This window comes from Rhinoderma darwinii, chromosome 3 (genome assembly GCF_050947455.1).
Source record: "Rhinoderma darwinii isolate aRhiDar2 chromosome 3, aRhiDar2.hap1, whole genome shotgun sequence".
In the NCBI taxonomy this organism is placed as follows: Eukaryota; Metazoa; Chordata; class Amphibia; order Anura; family Rhinodermatidae; genus Rhinoderma; species Rhinoderma darwinii.
In genome coordinates, this window is record NC_134689.1 from 63723022 (window position 1) to 63743233 (window position 20212).

A 20212-nucleotide genomic window follows, 5' to 3' on the forward strand; every position below is an offset into this window, starting at 1 on the left:
AACGTACAGATTCCAGTAATGAAGGGTGCCAGCTGATAGTCCCGATCCAAAGACCATACGCATATCCAAGAAGAAAATTCAGCAGCACTCCAATGATCAAGGTGAAAAAAAAGTGAAATTTATTGTGCCAACATGGCAATGCAACGTTTCCGTCCCACCTTGGGACCTTTCTCAAGCATAGTGATACATACATATTCAGTGGTTTATATAGTGTGTATCCAATCAGTATCGTCAATCTCATTAACCCCTTAGTGACTAAGCCTGTTTTGGCCTTCAGGACCAGCCCCATTTTTGCAAATCTGACATGTGTCACTTTATGTGGTAATAACTCCAGAATGCTTTTACCTATCCAAGCGATTCTGGGATTGTTTTCTCGTGACATGTTGTACTTTATGATACTGAAAAAATTTCGTCGTTAAATTCAATATTTATTTGTAAGAAACGCCAAGATTTAGAGAAAATTAGCAAAAATTAGCATTTTTCTAAATTTTAATGTATTTACTTGTAAAACAGATAGTAATACCACACAAAATACATACTAGTTTATATTTCCCATATGTCTACTTTATGTTTGCGTCGTTTTTTGAACATTCTCTTATTTTTCTAGGACGTTACAACGCTTAGAACTTTAGCAGCAATTTCTCATATTTTCAAGAAAATTTCAAAAGGCTATTTTTTCAGGGACCAGTTCAGTTCTGAAATGGCTTTGAGGGCCTTATATATTAGAAAGTCCCCAGAAGTCACCCCATTTTGAAAACTGCACCCATCAAAGTATTCAAAACAGCATTCACAAAGTATTTTAGCCCTTTAGGCGTTTCACAGGAACTAAAGCAAAGTAGAGGTGAAATTTACAAATTTCATTTTTTTTCTTCAAAAATTCATTTGTAACAAATTTTTTCTGTACCACAGAAGGTTTTACCCAAGAAATGCAACTCAATATTTATTGCCCAGATTCTGCAGTTTTTAGAAATATCCCACATGTGGCCCTAGTGCGGTCATGGACTGAAACACCGGCCTCAGAAGCAAAGGAGCACCTAGTGGATTTTGGGCCTCCTTTTTTTTAGAATATATTTTAGGTACCATGTCAGGTGTGAGGAGGTCTTGTGCTGCCAAAACAGTGGAAACCCCCCAAAAGTGACCCCATTTTGGAAACTATACCCCTCAAGGAATTTATCTATGGGTATAGTTAGCATTTTGAACCCACAGTTTTTTTGCTACATTTATTTGAATTAGTATGTGAAGGTGAAAATCTACTTCTTTTGTGAAAAAATGGGGAAATTTTAAATTTTTACAAGGAATAAAGTAGAAAAAACACCCCAACATATGTAAAGCAATTTCTTCCGATTATAGCAATACCCCATATGTGGTAATAAACTGCTGTTTGGACCCACAGCAGGCCTCAGAAGAGAAGGAGCACCTTTTGGATTTCTGATTTTGCTGGAATAGTTTTCAGTGCCGTGTCGCGTTTGCAATGCACTGGAGGGATGAAAACCGTGGAAACCCCCCAATAGTGACCCCATTTTGGAAGCTACACCCCTCAAGGAATTTTTCTAGTGGTAAAGTTAGCATTTTGACCCCACAGTTGTTTTGCTGAATTCATTGGAATTAGTCTGTAAAGGTAAAAATCTACTTTTTTTTCTGAAAAAAGGTAGCCATTTTTAATTTTTACAAGGAATAAAGGAGAAAAAGCGCCCCAACATTTGTAAAACAATTTCTCCTGATTACGTAAATACCCCATATGTAGTAATAAACTGCTGTTTGGACCCACACCGGGGCTTAGAAGGGAAGGAGAGCTATTTGGCTTTTGGAGCTCAAATTTAGCTGGAATAGTTTTTGGGTGTCATGTCGAATTTGCAAAGCCCCTGAGAGACCGAAACAGTGGAAGCCCCCCAAAAGTAACCCCATTTGGGAAACGACACCACTTAAGGAATCTATGTAGGGGTATAGTGAGCATTTAGGCCCCACACGTCTTTTGCAGAATTTATTAGAATTAGGGCGTGAAAATTAATATCAACATTATTTCCACTAAAATGTTGAATTTTTTCAATTTCACAAAGGATAAAGGAGAAAATGCACCCCAACGTTTGTAAAGCAATTTCTCCCGAGTACGGCTATACCCCACATGTGGTCATAAATGTTTTTTCATTCGAAAGTAATTAACCCTTACGAACTGATTCATGTTTTGCTTTTTCGTTTTTCCTCCCCGCTTTCCAAGAGCCACTACTTTTTTATTTTTCTTTCAATAGAGCGGTGTGGGGGCTTATTTTTTGCGGGACGAGCTGTAGTTTTTATTGGTACCATTTTTTGGTACGATGCCATATCGGTGGACGTAAACGGCTGTTTGGGCACGCTGTAGGGCTCAGAAGGGAGGGACGCCATTTGGCTTTTGGAGTGCATATTTTGCTTGGTAGTAGTTCTGGCGTTTTGCTGGTATTTCAGTTTATAATATGGGGCATATGTAGACTGGGCAGAGTACATCAGGGGCATAATAAGAGGGTATAATAATGGGGTAAATAAATAATAATCCACAGATATGTGGCCAGTGTCGCACTTATAAATGGCGCCCGATCTTATCCACTTTTGGAACACTCTGCACATTTTGCATCGCCATAATCTGGGAGCCGGAACTTTTTTTATTTTTTCACCACCAGAGCTGCGTGAGGGCTTATTTGTTGCGGGACAATCTGTAATTTTCATTGGTACCATTTTGGGGTACATGCAATTTTGTTGATCACTTTTTATTCAATTTTTTCGGCAAGCAAGGTGACCAAAAACCATCAATTCTGACAATGATTTTTATTTATTTTTGACGGCGTTTACCCTGGGCTATAAATGACCATTATTCTTTATTCTGCGGGTCGGTACGATTACAGTGATACCATTTGTATATAAGTTTTTTTATGTTTTGCAGCGTTTGCGCAATAAAATAACTTATTTAGAAAATAATTTATTTCCTGTGTCACCATATTCTGAGAGCCGTAACGTTTTTATTTTTCAGTCAAAAAAGCTGTGTAAGGGTTGTTTTTTGCGGGACGGGTTGTAGTTTGTATCGGTACTATTTTGGCGTACATGCGACTTTTTGATCACTTTTTATTGTATATTTTGTGAGGGGCGGTGACCAAAAAATAGTGATTCTGGCATAGTTTTTCGTTTATTTTTTTTGCGGCGTTCACCGTGCGGGAAAAATAATATTATAGTTTTATAGTTGGGGTCGTTACGAACGCGGTGATACCAAATGTGTGTCATTTTTTTTTACGTATTCATTTTTTTTCCTATAATAAAAGACTTATAATAGGAAAAAAGCAGTTCATGTTTATGTCACTTATAACTTTTATTTTTACACTTTTTTTAAAACATTTTTATTCTTTTTTTTACTTTTTTCACTTGTCCCACTAGGGGACACTTAGACTTGCAGCTCTGATCGCTGCTGGAATACATTACACTACACACGTAGTGTAATGCATTCCAACTGTCATTGTGACGTGACAGTCACACTGACAGGAAGCCTACGACGACCACCCTCGGGGTGGTCCTCATAGGCTTCTGTACATGGCAACCCGGAAGCCATTGTCTGGCGTCCGGTTGCCATGGGTACCATCGCCAGCCCCCGTGATTTCACATGGGGGCTGCCGATCGGCGCTAAAGACCTTAATTGTGGCGTTCAAAATCGAGCGCCGCAATGAAGGGGTTAACTGCCGATATCAGCGGCGACAGGCCGCTGATCGGCAACGGGGAGAGCAGGGCTGACACCCTGCACAGTTAACCGCCGCTGCGGTGTAGCGCCGCGCGGCGGTTAGCTGTCAAAGCACTGACGTAACTGTACGTCAAGGTGCGCAAATTTACTGCTCACCATGACGTACAGTTACGTCATGGTGCGTTAAGGGGTTAAAATAATGAGGTTGATATATATATCTCAAAACAACGTGATACAAACAATGAAAGAGTATCGAAGTGACATAAATCGATACATATAGTGAAAACAATAAGTTGATGTTAAAAGCAACATAAAACATACATTTTTCATGCAAGAAAATACATAATTCCATAAATCACAATATTCACCAGCTGGGTGAAAATCGGAGACTGCACGACCACTTAGCCAATCAGAAAGCAGGTATTGTTGTTAGACGTATGACACCTGTCATTCACAGCCCGTATCTGTCCGGCTCCAATGCGCATGCGTCGGATCAGTCCGGACCGGATATGACGTCTCGCTTTAGTAACTAGGATACCAATCGTTAGTAAACAGAGTCCTCTCAGCATTCAGTTATACGTGGTCGATCAGTATATCCCGGAGATTACATATCGCTCCGAGAGTTGAACATATCGATCGCCAAAAACAATTGTATTCAATATAGATAGGAAATATAAATCAAATAAGAAAATTGCTCATCCTGTCTTTACACAGCACCTAAAGGGTAAATATACTCAAATGTTATACCTGCATGGAAATAGGCAGTTTACCGCACATCATAATTAGAATGTCAAAAGCTTATTCATGGTAATATATAAGTAAATAAACCAGTAGAGTCCACACGAGGAAGACGGGATCCCGATCACATTCTGTGTACGGCGGTCTCCGTCATTCAGGTTCGTGGAAAGAAACGCACACAACATCGTGTACGCGGTCCCAACCATATCACCTATAACTCGTGTAGCGGACTCACGGTGTTTTGAAATAATAAAAATAAAAAAGAAAGGAGAGATGTGCCGTAAATACAACCCAGCCATGGAAAAAAAGAAGAAACTAATAAGATATCAAATATGCTGAGTAACAGACACATTGAGCAAGAGAACAATTCAACCATCTTTCCATCACAAATATAGCTTATATTGGTTTATCGTAATATCAATAAAGATGATCTGAAGTGGTCCTGCAGTCCCATGTTTATCTATAATAGAAGAATTTTTTGTTAAAAATATGTCAAAGGTTCATGTATCACACATTTTTTATTTACAGAGGAGGACAGAACCAGAAGTCAAAACACAACGGAAGGTAACAATCTCAGGGAGCAACTCTGGATACATTAAATTCAACGTTAAGACCATTAGGTCGCAAAGAATTCAATAGGAAAATCCATTTAAGTTCACATTTGTGTAGTGCCCTATGTCGATCACCACCCTTATAGGATAAAGGAATATGGTCAAGGATCATAAATTTAAGATCCTTTTCAGTATGACCATGATCAGTGAAATGTTTTGCAACAGGTAAGTCACATTTCTTTTTTCTTATTGAGTACCGATGGTTATTCAACCTCGTTTTAAAATCACATGTAGTTTCTCCTACATACAGTAAGTGGCAGGGGCACCAAAGTACATAAACAACCCAGTCTGTATCACAGGTTACATGATGTTTAATCTTAAATACCTTATGTGTCACAGGATGATCAAAAGTATTCCCCCTCTGCATAAGATTGCAATTAATGCATCTATGGCATGGGAAATTCCCTGGTCTTAAAGACTTTAACAACGCTTGTGTCCCTTTTAGCTGTTGTTCACCAACTCTGGTTTTGACAAGATTATCACGTAGATTCTTAGATCTACGATAGGACATTAAAGGCGGGTTGTTTAGTTCACAGATATGGTTATAGCTATTTTTGATGATAGGCCAATGTCTATTCAAAATGCTGGAGACACTGCCACTTAACGCATTTATATAAATGGTATCCGTTTACTTTTAATGTGTTTACACGGCTTAGTCAATGTTTCCTTCGGAATACTCTTAATATTCATTTTGTGAGTATATAATAAATGTTTAGGGTATCCCCTTTGTGCAAAATTAGAAATCATGAGGTCTAAGGACGTGTCTAAATCATTCGGATCATCCACAATCCGTTTTGCTCTCATCATCTGACTAAATGGCAAAGACCGTATCATGTTCTTAGGATGACAACTCTCAAATTGTAAAAGGGTATTACGATCTGTGTCTTTCGTATATAACCTAGTGGTCAGGACATTGTCCCTCAGTATTACATTGACATCCAAAAATTGTACCATCTCATTGGAATAGGTCATAGTAAACCGGATATTGTGATCAATCTGGAACTGATGAAAAGACTCCAAGTTCGTTACAGTATCAGTCCAGATGAGGAAGACATCGTCTATGTATCTCCACCACCCCAGTACATGAGTGAAGTGGTGGGACACATAGACGCATGTCTCCTCCATCATGTCCATGAAAATATTGGCGTAGGTAGGGGCCATGTTAGACCCCATAGCCGTCCCTTTTAATTGAATGTAAAATTTCTCATCGAACATGAAGTAGTTTTGACCAATAATTACTTCATGGAGGAGACATGCGTCTATGTGTCCCACCACTTCACTCATGTACTGGGGTGGTGGAGATACATAGACGATGTCTTCCTCATCTGGACTGATACTGTAACGAACTTGGAGTCTTTTCATCAGTTCCTTAATCAGATTGATCACAATATCCGGTTTACTATGACCTATTCCAATGAGATGGTACAATTTTTGGATGTCAATGTAATACTGAGGGACAATGTCTTGACCACTAGGTTATATACGAAAGACACAGATCGTAATACCCTTTTACAATTTGAGAGTTGTCATCCTAAGAACATGATAAGGTCTTTGCCATTTAGTCAGATGATGAGAGCAAAACGGATTCTGGATGATCCGAATGATTTAGACACGTCCTTAGACCTCATGATTTCTAATTTTGCACAAAGGGGATACCCTAAACATTTATTATATACTCACAAAATGAAGATTAAGAGTATTCCGAAGGAAACATTGACTAAGCCGTGTAAACACATTAAAAGTAAACGGATACCATTTATATAAATGCGTTAAGTGGCAGTGTCTCCAGCATTTTGAATAGACATTGGCCTATCATCAAAAATAGCTATAACCATATCTGTGAACTAAACAACCCGCCTTTAATGTCCTATCGTAGATCTAAGAATCTACGTGATAATCTTGTCAAAACCAGAGTTGGTGAACAACAGCTAAAAGGGACACAAGCGTTGTTAAAGTCTTTAAGACCAGGGAATTTCCCATGCCATAGATGCATTAATTGCAATCTTATGCAGAGGGGGAATACTTTTGATCATCCTGTGACACATAAGGTATTTAAGATTAAACATCATGTAACCTGTGATACAGACTGGGTTATTTATGTACTTTGGTGCCCCTGCCACTTACTGTATGTAGGAGAAACTACATGTGATTTTAAAACGAGGTTGAATAACCATCGGTACTCAATAAGAAAAAAGAAATGTGACTTACCTGTTGCAAAACATTTCACTGATCATGGTCATACTGAAAAGGATCTTAAATTTATGATTCTTGACCATATTCCTTTATCCTATAAGGGTGGTGATCGACAGAGGGCACTACACAAATGTGAACTTAAATGGATTTTCCTATTGAATTCTTTGCGACCTAATGGTCTTAACGTTGAATTTAATGTATCCAGAGTTGCTCCCTGAGATTGTTACCTTCCGTTGTGTTTTGACTTCTGGTTCTGTCCTCCTCTGTAAATAAAAAATGTGTGATACATGAACCGTTGACATATTTTTAACAGAAAATTCTTCTATTATAGATAAACATGGGACTGCAGGACCACTTCAGATCATCTTTATTGATATTACGATAAACCAATATAAGCTATATTTGTGATGGAAAGATGGTTGAATTGTTCTCTTGCTCAATGTGTCTGTTACTCAGCATATTTGATATCTTATTAGTTTCTTCTTTTTTTCCATGGCTGGGTTGTATTTACGGCACATCTCTCCTTTCTTTTTTATTTTTATTTCAAAACACAGTGAGTCCGCTACACGAGTTATAGGCGATATGGTTGGGACCGCGTACACGATGTTTTGTGCGTTTCTTTCCACGAACTTGAATGACGGAGACCGCCGTACACAGAATGTGATCGGGATCCCGTCTTCCTCGTGTGGACTCTACTGGTTTATTTACTTATATATTACCATGAATAAGCTTTTGACATTCTAATTATGATGTGCGGTAAACTGCCTATTTCCATGCAGGTATAACATTTGAGTACATTTACCCTTTAGGTGCTGTGTAAAGACAGGATGAGCAATTTTCTTATTTGATTTATATTTCCTATCTATATTGTATACAATCGTTTTTGGCGATCGATATGTTCAACTCTCGGAGCGATATGTCATCTCCGGGATATACTGATCGACCACGTATAACTGAATGCTGAGAGGACTCTGTTTACTAACGATCGGTATCCTAGTTACTAAAGCGAGACGTCATATCCGGTCCGGACTGATCCGACGCATGCGCATTGGAGCCGGACAGATACGGGCTGTGAATGACAGGTGTCATACGTCTAACAACAATACCTGCTTTCTGATTGGCTAAGTGGTCGTGCAGTCTCCGATTTTCACCCAGCTGGTGAATATTGTGATTTATGGAATTATGTATTTTCTTGCATGAAAAATGTATGTTTTATGTTGCTTTTAACATCAACTTATTGTTTTCACTATATGTATCGATTTATGTCACTTCGATACTCTTTCATTGTTTGTATCACGTTGTTTTGAGATGTATATATCAACCTCATTATTTTAATGAGATTGACGATACTGATTGGATACACACTATATAAACCACTGAATATGTATGTATCACTATGCTTGAGAAAGGTCCCAAGGTGGGACGAAAACGTTGCATTGCCATGTTGGCACAATAAATTTCACTTTTTTTTCACCTTGATCATTGGAGTGCTGCTGAATTTTCTTCTTGGATATATATATATATATATATATATATATATATATATATACACTACCGTTAAAGTTTGGGGTCACCCAGACAATTTTGTGTTTTCCATGAAAACTCACACTTATATTTATCAAATGAGTTGCAAAATGACTAGAAAATATAGTCAAGACATTGACAAGGTTAGAAATAATGATTTTTATTTGAAATAATAATTTTCTCCTTCAAACTTTGCTTTCGTCAAAAAAATGCTCCATTTGCAGCAATTACAGCATTGCAAACCTTTGGCATTCTAGTTCTTAATTTGCTGAGGTAATCGGGAGACATTTTACCCCATGCTTCCAGAAGCCCCTCCCACAAGTTGGATTTGCTTGATGGGCACTTCTTGCGTACCATACGGTCAAGCTGCTCCCACAACAGCTCTATGGGGTTGAGATCTGGTGACTGCGCTGGCCACTCCATTACAGATAGAATACCAGCTGCCTGCTTCCCTAGATAGATCTTGCATAATTTAGAGGTGTGCTTTGGGTCATTGTCCTGTTGTAGGATGAAATTGGCTCCAATCAAAAGCTGTCCACAGGGTATGGCATGGCGTTGCAAAATGGAGTGATAGCCTTCCTTATTCAAAATCCCTTTTACCTTGTACAAATCTCCCACCTTACCAGCACCAAAGCAACCCCAGACCATCACATTACCTCCACCATGCTTGACAGATGGCGTCAGGCACTCTTCCAGCATCTTTTCAGTTGTTCTGCGTCTCACAAATGTTCTTCTGTGTGATCCAAGCACCTCAAACTTCGATTCGTCTGTCCGTAACACTTTTTTCCAATCTTCCTCTGTCCAATGTCTGTGTGCTTTTGCCCATATTAATCTTTTCCTTTTATTAGCCAGTCTCAGATATGGCTTTTTCTTTGCCACTCTGCCCTGAAGGCCAGCATCCCGGAGTCGCCTCTTCACTGTAGACGTTGACAATGGCATTTTGCGGGTACTATTTAATGAAGCTGCCAGTTGAGGACCTGTGAGGCGTCCATTTCTCAAACTAGAGACTCTAATGTACTTGTCTTGTTGCTCAGTTGTGCAGCGGGGCCTCCCACTTCTCTTTCTACTCTGGTTAGAACCTGTTTGTGCTGTCCTCTGACGGGAGTAGTACACACCGTTGTAGGAAATCTTCAGTTTCTTGGCAATTTCTCGCATGGAATAGCCTTCATTTCTAAGAACAAGAATAGACTGTCAAGTTTCACATGAAAGCTCTCTTTTTCTAGCCATTTTAGAGAGTTTAATCAAACCCACAAATGTAATGCTCCAGATTCTCAACTAGCTCAAAGGAAGATCAGTTTTATAGCTCCTCTAAACAGCAAAACTGTTTACAGCGGTGCTAAACATAATTGCACAAGGGTTTTCAAGTGTTTTCTAATCATCCATTAGCCTTCAAACACAGTTAGCAAAGATAATGTACCATTAGAACACTGGAGTGATGTTTGCTGGAAATGGGCCTCTATACACCTATTTAGATATTGCATTAAAAACCAGACGTTTGCAGCTAGAATAGTCATTTAGCACATTAACAATGTATAGAGTGTACTTCTGATTAATTTAATGTTATCTTCATTGAAAAAAAACTGTGCTTTTCTTTCAAAAATAAGGAAACTTCTAAGTGACCGTAAACTTTTGAACGGTAGTGTGTGTATGTGTGTGTATATATATATATATATATATATATATATATATATATACTAGTCCTTCTCAATGAATTAGAATGTCATCAATAAGTTAATTCAGCTCATATATTATATAGATTCATTATACACAGAGTAATTTATTTCCAGCAATTTTTCTTTTGATATTGATGATTATGGCTAACAGTTAATGAAAACCCAAAATTGTGTCTCTTAGAAAGTTAGAATATTGGGTAAAAGTTCAAGATTGCAGACTAATGTTATCACACTCTAATCAGCTAATCAACACAATACACCTGAAAAGGTTTCCTAAGCCTTTAAATGGTCTAACAGTCTGGTTCAGTAGGCTGCAAAATCGTGGGGAAGACTAATGACTTGACAGTTGTCCAGAAGACAGTCATTGACATCCTTCATAAGGAGGCTAAGCCAAAAAAGGACATTGCTAAAGAAGATGGCTGTTCACAGAGTGCTGTATCCAAGCATATTAATGGAAAGTTGAGAGGAAGGAAAAAGTGTGGTAGAAAAAGGTGCACAAGTAACAGGGATAACGGTAGCCTTGAAAAGATTGTCAAGAAAAGGCTATTCAACAATCTGGGGGAAATTCACAAGGAGTGGACTGCTGCTGGAGTCAGTTCTTCAAGAGCCACCACACACAGACGTATCCAGGTCATGGGCTAAAACTGTCGCATTCCTTGAGACATCTTCAGAAGCATCTTAGCTGGGCTAAGGAGAAATAGGACTGGTCTGTTGCTCAGTGGTCCAAAGTCCTGTTTTCAGATGAAAGTAAATCTTGCATTTCATTTTGATATCAAGGTCCTAGAGCAGACATGGGCAAACTACGGCCCGCGGGCCACATACGGCCCGTTAGGCTTTTTAATCCGGCCCGCCGAACTTGTCCAAGATATATCCGTCCTCAGCAGCTGCTAGTTCGCGCAGGAGGACGGATATATCCGTCCTGTGATCGCGCGGGTACTGACAGTTTACCCACGCGATCAGCGGCAGGAGCACGGCTGTTATACACAGCCTGGCTCCTGCTGCAACTGCCGGAATCGAAGCACGCGCCGATTCCGGCAGTTTAACCCATTAAATGCCGCTGTCAACAGTGACAGCGGCATTTAATGTGTTTGACAGAGGGGGGAACTCCCTCTGTCTCCCGATCGGCGCCCCCGCAAACAAATCGCGGGTCGCCGTCGGGTTTCCATGACAGCCGGGGGTCTAACAAAGACCCCCAGGTCTGTCTTCAGCATCTGCCTGTTAGGCGATGCCAGAGGCATGACCTAACAGGTTGCCTGTCAGTTTTACACTGACAGGCAATAATGCTTTGGTATACGAAGTATACCAAAGCATTATATATGCGATCGGCATATCGCATAGTGAAGTCCCCTGGTGGGACTAAAAAAAAAAAAGTAAAACCGTTAAATAAAGTTTGTGAAAAAAAAAATAAAAAAAATTACAGTCAAAGTCAAATAAAACTACTTTTTTGCCCCAAAAAGTGGTTTTATTTAATAAAACGGTCAAAACAAATCACACATACACATATATGGTATCCCCGCGATCGTAACAACTTGACCAATAAAATGAACACATTAATTAAACCGCCGGATGAACGGCGTCCAAAGAAAACGCAAAAAACAACGGCAAAATTCTCTCTTTTCTCCCATTCCCCCCATAAAAAATAAAATAAAAGTTCATCTATAAGTCCTATGTACCCCAAAATAGTACTAATGAAAACTACACATTGTCCCGCAAAAATCAATCCCACGTACGGCCACATCGACGGAAAAATAAAAAAATTACGCCTCTTGGAACGCGGCGATGCAAAAACAAGTAATTTTTTTCTAAAAAGGTTTTTATTGTGCAAACGTAGAAAAAACATATAAAACCTTTACACATTTGGTATCCCTGTAATCGTGCCGACCCATAGAATAAAGTTAACATGTTATTTACGCTGCATAGTAAACGGCGTAAATTTATAACGTGAAAATTAATGCTGGAATAGCTGCTTATTTTCAATTCTCTCCTAAAATAAAGTTAATAAAAGTTAATCAATATGTTATAAGCATCTAAAAATGGTACAATTACAAAATACAACTCGTCCCGCAAAAAACAAGCCCTTATACGGCTATGTCGACGGAATAAAAAAAGAGTTACGACTCTTGGAATGCGACCGTGGAAAAACAAAAAATAATCCTTGGTCATTAACGTGCAAAATGGCCCGGTCATTAAGGGGTTAATGTGGCGCGTATTTCTCTTTATTTCACTTTAATTTTCACTTCGTTTCACGTCACCATTAAGCCCTTCGGTTTTCAAAGAGTACAATATCAGCCGTCACTTTGCCACGAAGCATGCAAACTATGCTAGCAAGCAGTCAACACAAGAACGGGCGGCTACTGCTCAGAGGTTGGCAGCTAATTTACAGAGTCAACAGAACTTTTTTCTTGATAAATCACAGTGCGTATGTTATTTTAATCTATTTACATTTCCTTCTCCCAGTATCTGCGAAATAGTATGTAAATGCCATATCTTGCATATTCCTTGAGACAAATTTATTAACTGATAAGGGCTATTTTTCACATTTGAAAGACAGTTAATAAATTGGGTTGTAGTGTTCTTACTGTGCTATGAGGTTTGCACACACTACATTTAATGCTTTAGTATATCCGGCCCAAACACTCCCTCCAAATGCTCCTGGCCCGGCCCCTCTGTCAAATTTTAGAACCCATTGTGGCCCGCGAGTCAAAAAGTTTGCCCACCCCTGTCCTAGAGTCTGGAGGAAGAGTGGAGAGGCACTCAATCCAAGTTGCTTGCGGTCCAGTGTGAAGTTTCCAAAGTCAGTGATGGTTTGGGGAGCCATGTCATCTGCTGGTGTTGGTCCACTGTGTTATATCAAGTCCAGAGTTAAAGCAGCCGTCTACCAGGAAATTTTAGAGCACTTCATGCTTCCTTCTGCTGATAAGCTTTATGGAGGTGCTGATTTCATTTTCCAGCAGGACTTGGCACCTGTCCACACTGCCAAAAGTACCAATACCTGGTTTAATAACCACAATATCACTGTGCTTAATTGGCCAGCAAACTCACCTGACTCATAAGACAGATAGTTATACCACACAAAATAGTTGCTGTTTACCATTTCCCATATGTCTACTTTAGATTGCCACTGTTTTTTGAACATCCTTTTATTTTTCTAGGATGTAACAAGACTTTCAAGAAAATTTCCAAAGGCTATTTTTACAGGGACCAGTTCAGTTGTGAAGTGGCTTGGAGGGGCCCATACAATACAAACCCTCATAAATCACCCCATTTTAAAAACTGCACTGCTCAAAGTATTCAAAACAGCATTTAGAAGGTTTTGTAACCCTTTAGGCGTTCCACAAGAATTAACCCCTTCCCGCTCCTTGACGTACTATTACGTCATGGCAGCTGTATCGTTCGCGCTCCATGACGTAATAGTACGTCACGGGAGTAACGGCCGTTTCGGCCGTCCTCCCGACACATACAGGAGCTGTGACGCTGCTGTCTTGTTCAGCAGCTGTCACAGCTCCTACAGCGGGGACCGATCGCTGTGTCCCCGCTGATTAACCCCTTAAAAGCCGCGTTCTATAGAGATCGCGGCTTTTTAGGGGTTAAGCTGCCATCGCCGGCCTGCTACGCGATAGCGGCCGGCGATGGTGACTATGGCAACCGGACACCAAACAATGGCGTCCGGCTATGCCATAGACGGAAGCCTAGTGGGTCCTGACAACGTCAGGACCCACTATGCTTGCTGTCAGTGAGTAGCTGACAGTTCTAATACACTGCACTACGCATGTAGTGCAGTGTATTAGAATAGCGATCAGGGCCTCCTGCCCTTATGTCCCCTAGTGGGACAAAGTAATAAAGTAAAAAAAAAGTTAAAAAAAGATGTGTAAAAATAAGAAAATAAAAGATTTAAAAGTAATAAAAGTAAAAATCCCCCTTTTTCCCTTATCAGTCCTTTATTATTAATAAAAATATATAAACAAACAAATAAACTATACATAATTGGTATCGCCGCGTCCGTAACGGCCTGAACTACAAAAGTATTTCGTTATTTATCCCGCACGGTGAACGCCGTAAAATAAAATAATAATAAACCGTACCACAATCACAATTCTTTGGTCACTTCACCTCCCAAAAAATGGAATAAAAAGAGATCAAAAAGTCGCATGTACCGAAAAATGGTACTGATCGAAACTACAGTTCGTTACGCAAAAAATAAGTCCTCGCACGGCTTTATTGATTGAAAAATAAAAAAGTTCTGGCTCTTAGAATAAGGTAACACAAAAAGTAAATGATTGTTTACAAAACGTATTTTATTGTGCAAACGCCATAAGACATAAAAAAAACCTATAAACATCTGGTATCGCCGTAATCGTATCGCCCCGCAGAATAAAGTGAATATGTCATTTATAGCGCACGGTGCACGCAGTAAAAAAAAAAGAATAAAAAAACAATAGTAGAATTGCTGTTTATTAGTCACCACGCCACCTAAAAATAGAATAAAAACTGATCAAAAAGCCGCATGCACCCCAAGAAAACTACAATGGATTCCTCAAGGGGTCTAGTTTCCAAAATGGGGTCACTTTTGGGGGGTTCCCAATGTTTTGGCACCACAAGACCTCTTCAAATCGGACATGGTGCCTAATAAAAAAGAGGCTTCAAAATCCACTAGGTGCTCCTTTGCTTCGGAGGCCGCTCCTTCAGTCCATTACCGCACTAGGGCCACATGTGGGATATTTCTCTACACTGCAGAATCTGGGCAATACGTATTAAGTTGCGTTTCTCTGGTAAATCCTTTTGTGTTATAAAAAAAATGGTATAAAGAGGATTTTCTGACAAAAATTTTTTTTTAATTTCACCTCTACTTTGCTCTAAATTTCTGTGAAACACCTAAAGGGTTCATAAACTTTCTAAATGCTGTTGTGAATACTTTGAGGGGTCTAGTTTCTAAAATGGGGTATTTGATAGGGGTTTCTAATATATGGGCCCCTCAAAGCAACTTCAGAACTGAACTGGAACCTAAAAAAATAAATAAATGACGCAATACTTGGCTTCTTACATTATACTGATAATGAGCCGTGCCCACCCCGAGATGACCCCAGTTTTGACCGTTTGTATAAACGGAGACCCCTATTAGACCGTTCCAGTGCCCGGTTTTCCCAAGCATACACCCCCGAGAAGTGTATTTCTATTGATGAGTCCCTGGTACATTTTAAAGGGAGGGTTCATTTCTGCGAATACCTGCCGGGTAAGAGGGCAAGGTATGGCGTGAAGATGTATAAGCTGTGAGAGTGCATCAGGGCATACCTACAGATTTAGGATATATGAAGGAAAGGCCACCCCCAAACCAGACTGCATCCTGGACTACAATAGGTACATGGGAGGGGTGGACTTGTAAGATCAAGCCCTGAAGCCCTACAGCGCCATGCGGTGTGTTATAAGAAGCTGGCCGGGCACATCATACAGATGGCATTGTACAATGCGTACGTGCTACATCGATGTACAGGGCAGACGGGAACTTTCCTGGAATTTCAAGAGGTGATTATCAAGAACCTAATCTTTAGGGACCAAGAAGGGGGGGCACCCAGTACTTCTGGAAGCGAGGCCACACGCATCGTACCAGGGCAACACTTTCCAGGAGAAGTTCCCCAAACTGGCAAGAAGGGAAAAAGTCAAAAGAGGTGCAAAGTCTACTATAAGAGGGCGATAAGGGATGACACAATATATAAATGTGACACGTGTCCCGAAAAACCAGAGCTCTGTATGAAAGTGTTTTAAAATTTATCATACATCCCTTGGTTTATAATTTACCCTGATGCCCTCCGCACAGCTTATCCCCCCTCGTCTTTCCCCTCTGAGCCCTGCTGTGTGTCCAGGCAGCTGATAACAGCCACATGTAGGGTATTGCCATACCCGGGAGAACCCACATTACAGTTTATGGGGTGTAGGTCTCCGGTCAAAATGCTCACTACACCTCTAGATGAATGCCTTAAGGGTGTAGTTTTTAAAACGGGGTCACTTCTTGCGGGTTTCAACTGTACTGGTACCTCAGGGGCTTCTGCATACATGACTTCGCACTAGAAAATCCCCAGTAGGCCAAATGGTGGTCCTTTCCTTCTGAGCCCTCCCATGGGCCCAAACGGCAGTTTATCACAACAAATGGGGTATTGCGGCACTCAGAACAAATTGCGCAACAGAATGGGGTATTTTGTTTCTTGTGAAAATAAGAAATTTTCAGCCAAAACTACATATTATTTGAAAAAAATAATTTTGTTTTCATTCCCAGCCCAATTCAAATAAGTTCTGTTGAAACAACTATGGGGTCAAAATGGTCACAACACCCATAAATGAATTCCTTGAGGGGTGTAGTTTCCAAAATGGGGTCATTTGTGGTGGGTTTCTATTGCTTTGATACCTCTGGGGCTCTGCAAATGTGACATGGCACCCGAAAACCAATCCAGCAAAATCTGTACTCCAAAGAACACACAGCGCTCCTTTCCTTCTGAGCCCTCCCATGGGCCCAAACGGCAGTTTATCACCACAAATGGGGTATTGTCGCACTCAGGACAAATTGGGCAACAAAATGAAGTATTTTATTTCTTGTGAAAATAAGAATTTTTGAGCTAAAATGACATATTATTGGAAAAAATATATATTTTTTTAATTCCCAGCCCAATTCAAATAAGTTCTGTGAAGAAACTATGGAGTCTAAATGGTCAAATTACCCATAAATGAATTCCTTGAGGGGTGTAGTTTCCAAAATGGGGTCACTTTTGGTGGGTTTCCATTGCTTTGATACCTCTGAGGCTCTGCAAATGCGACATGGCACCCGAAAACCAATCCAACAAAATCTGGACTCCAACAAACATATAGCGCTCCTTTCCTTCTGAGCCCTCCCATGGGCCCAAACGGCAGTTTATCACCACAAATGGGGTATTGCCACACTAAGGACAAATTGGGCAACAAAATGGGGTATTTTGTTTCCTGTGAAACTAAGAAATTTTGATCACAAATGACATTTTATTGGAAAAAATGTCATTTTTTTCATTTCAGAGCCCAATTCAAATACGTGCTGTGAAAAAACTGTGCGGTCAAAATGGTAACAACAACTCTAAATGAATTCCTTGAGGGGTGTAGTTTCCAAAATGGGGTCACTATTGGGGGATTCCTACTGTTTTGGCACCTCAACACCTCTTCAAACCTGGCATGCTGCCTAAAATATATTCTAATAAAAAAGAGGACTCAAAATGCACTAGGTGCTTCTTTGCTTCTAGGGCTTGTGTTTTAGTCCACGAGCGCAGTAGGGCCACATGTGGGACATTTCTAAAAACTGCAGAATCTGGACAATACATATTTAGTAGTGTTTTTCTGGTAAAACCTTCTGTGTTACAGAAAAAAAAATGAATAAAATTGAAATTCAGCAAGAAAAATGAAATTTGCAAATTTCACCTCCACTTTGCTTTAATTCCTGTGAAATGCCTGAAGGGTTAAAAAACTTTCTAACTGCTGTTTTGAATACTTTGAGGGGACTAGTTTTTAAAATGGGGTGTTTTATCTGGGTTTCTAATACATAGGCCCCACAAAGCCACTTCAGAACTCAAGAGGTACCTTAAAAAAAAGGCTTTTTAAATTTTCTTAAAAATATGAGAAATTGCTGTTTATGTTCTAAGCCTTGTAACGCCCAAGAAAAATAAAAGAATGTTCAAAAAACGATGCCAATCTAAAGTAGACATATGGGAAATGTGAACTAGTAACTATTTTGGGTGGTATAACCGTCTGTTTTACAAGCAGATGCATTTAAATTCTGAAAAATGCAATTTTTTCAAAATTTTCTCTACATTTTGCAATTTTTCACCAATAAACACTGAATATATCGACCAAATTTTACCACGAACATGAAGCCCAATGTGTCACGAGAAAACAATCTCAGAATCGCTTGGATAGGTTTAAGCTTTCCGACGTTATTACCACATAAAGTGAAATATGTCAGATTTGAAAAATGGGCTCTGAGCCTTAAGGCCAAAACTAGGCTGCGTCCTTAAGGGGTTAAAGCAATGTAGAGGCAAAATTTACAAATTTCAAATTTTTTTTGCAGAAATTAATTTATAATCCATTTTTTTTTCTGTAAGACAGAAGGTTTGACCAGAGACACGCAACACAATATTTATTGCCCAGATTCTGCAGTTTTTAGAAATATCCCACATGTGGTCGTAGTGTGCTAATGGATGAAGCACAGGCCTCAGAAGCAAATGGAATACCTAGTGGATTTTGGGGCCTTCTTTTTCTTAGATTATATTTTAGGCACCATGTCAGGTTTAAAGAAGTACCAAATCAAAGGAAATACCCCACAGTTGACCCCATTTTGGAAACTATTCCCTTCAGGAAATTGTGTAGTTAGCAATTTGACCCCACACATGTTTCATAGATTTTATTAGAATTTTGACATGAAAATGAAAAATTCTATTTTTTCCAATAACGCAGAATTTCCACAAGGACTAAAGGAGAAAAAGCACCCCAACAAGTGTAAAGCAATTTCTCCTGAGTACAACAGTACCCTATTTGTGGTCATAAACAGCTGTTTGGACACATGGCAGGGCTCAGAAGGGAAGGGCCACCATTTCACTTTTGGAGCTCAAATTTAGCTGGAATAGTTTGCAGAGGCCATGTCGCATTTGCAAAGCCCCTGAGGGGACAAACAGTGGCAACCGCCACAAATGACCCAATTTTGGAAACTACACCCCTCAAGGAAATTATTTAGGGATATAGTGAGCATTTAAATAAATTATTAAATTAATAATCCATAGATGTGTGATATACTTTGAAGTTGCTCTGGTGGGCTTGCTAAACAAGTGGTCTGTATATCAAGTGGAGTTACAAAAACCGGATTGACTTACTGTGTTGTGTGTGACAAAGTGGGGGGCCATTGTATGTGATATATGAATTGATTGCTTGCTTGCTAAAAAGTTTGCAAAAGTGACACAATTTAAAACCATTTTTTCTTTGCAGCTTACTTCCTGCTAAGCAGCTGACTAGAGGGAGGGGTTAGCTGGTCCCAGGTGGTATAAATTAGCCCTCAGGGCTCTAGAGAGCCTGCTCTAGTGGGGCTTGCTAAACAAGTGGTTTGTATATCAAGTGGAGTTACAAAAACCGGAGTTAAAGCCCCAGTAAGTACTCTTCTATTCGTTTTGCATTAACAACTGTTCGCTGTTTTTTTGTAACTGGGATAATGGCCAGCAAGATTGGAAGTTTTCTTCAGTGCACAGTTTGCCATATGTATGCACGACTGGAGCCTGAGTTCCAGGGTGAATACCTCTGTGGCAGATGTGAGCATGTTGGTCACCTGGAAGCTCGCATTAGAGATCTGGAGGAGCAAAATGCAACACTGAGGGCGATTGACAATCTTGAGCGAAGCATGCTGCTCACGGAGCATGCAGTTAGTGGGTTTGAACTGGAGGGTGAAGACATGGGTGAGCAGGATAAGGCAAGTAGCTGGGTTAATGTAGTTAGGGGCAGTAGAAAGGGGTCCAAGAAAAGGAAGGCCAATCCTGTTTCTGACATTCCAAGCAAAATTGCCAAGTTGGGTGATGATGCGAGGGTTTCAGTCTCAGAAATGGCAGCCCTAGTGGATACTGATCTCCCTAACAGCCGGGAGAACAGACCAGCTAGTAGTCGGCGGGATGGTAATGCAGGTAAGCCAAGACAATTGATAGTCGTAGGGGATTCTATAATCAGGAAGACGGATAGAATAATTTGGACCACCTCAACCGAATGGTTTGCTGTCTCCCTGGTGCCAGGGT

At 39.9% G+C, this 20212-nt stretch overlaps 1 protein-coding gene across 1 annotated transcript in view; it reads left to right on the forward strand.

Annotated features, from left to right (window-relative positions):
• HBEGF (heparin binding EGF like growth factor) overlaps positions 1-20212 on the forward strand; it is a 353504-nt gene that overhangs the window by 291367 nt on the left and 41925 nt on the right. The gene's annotated exons all lie outside the window — the stretch shown is intronic.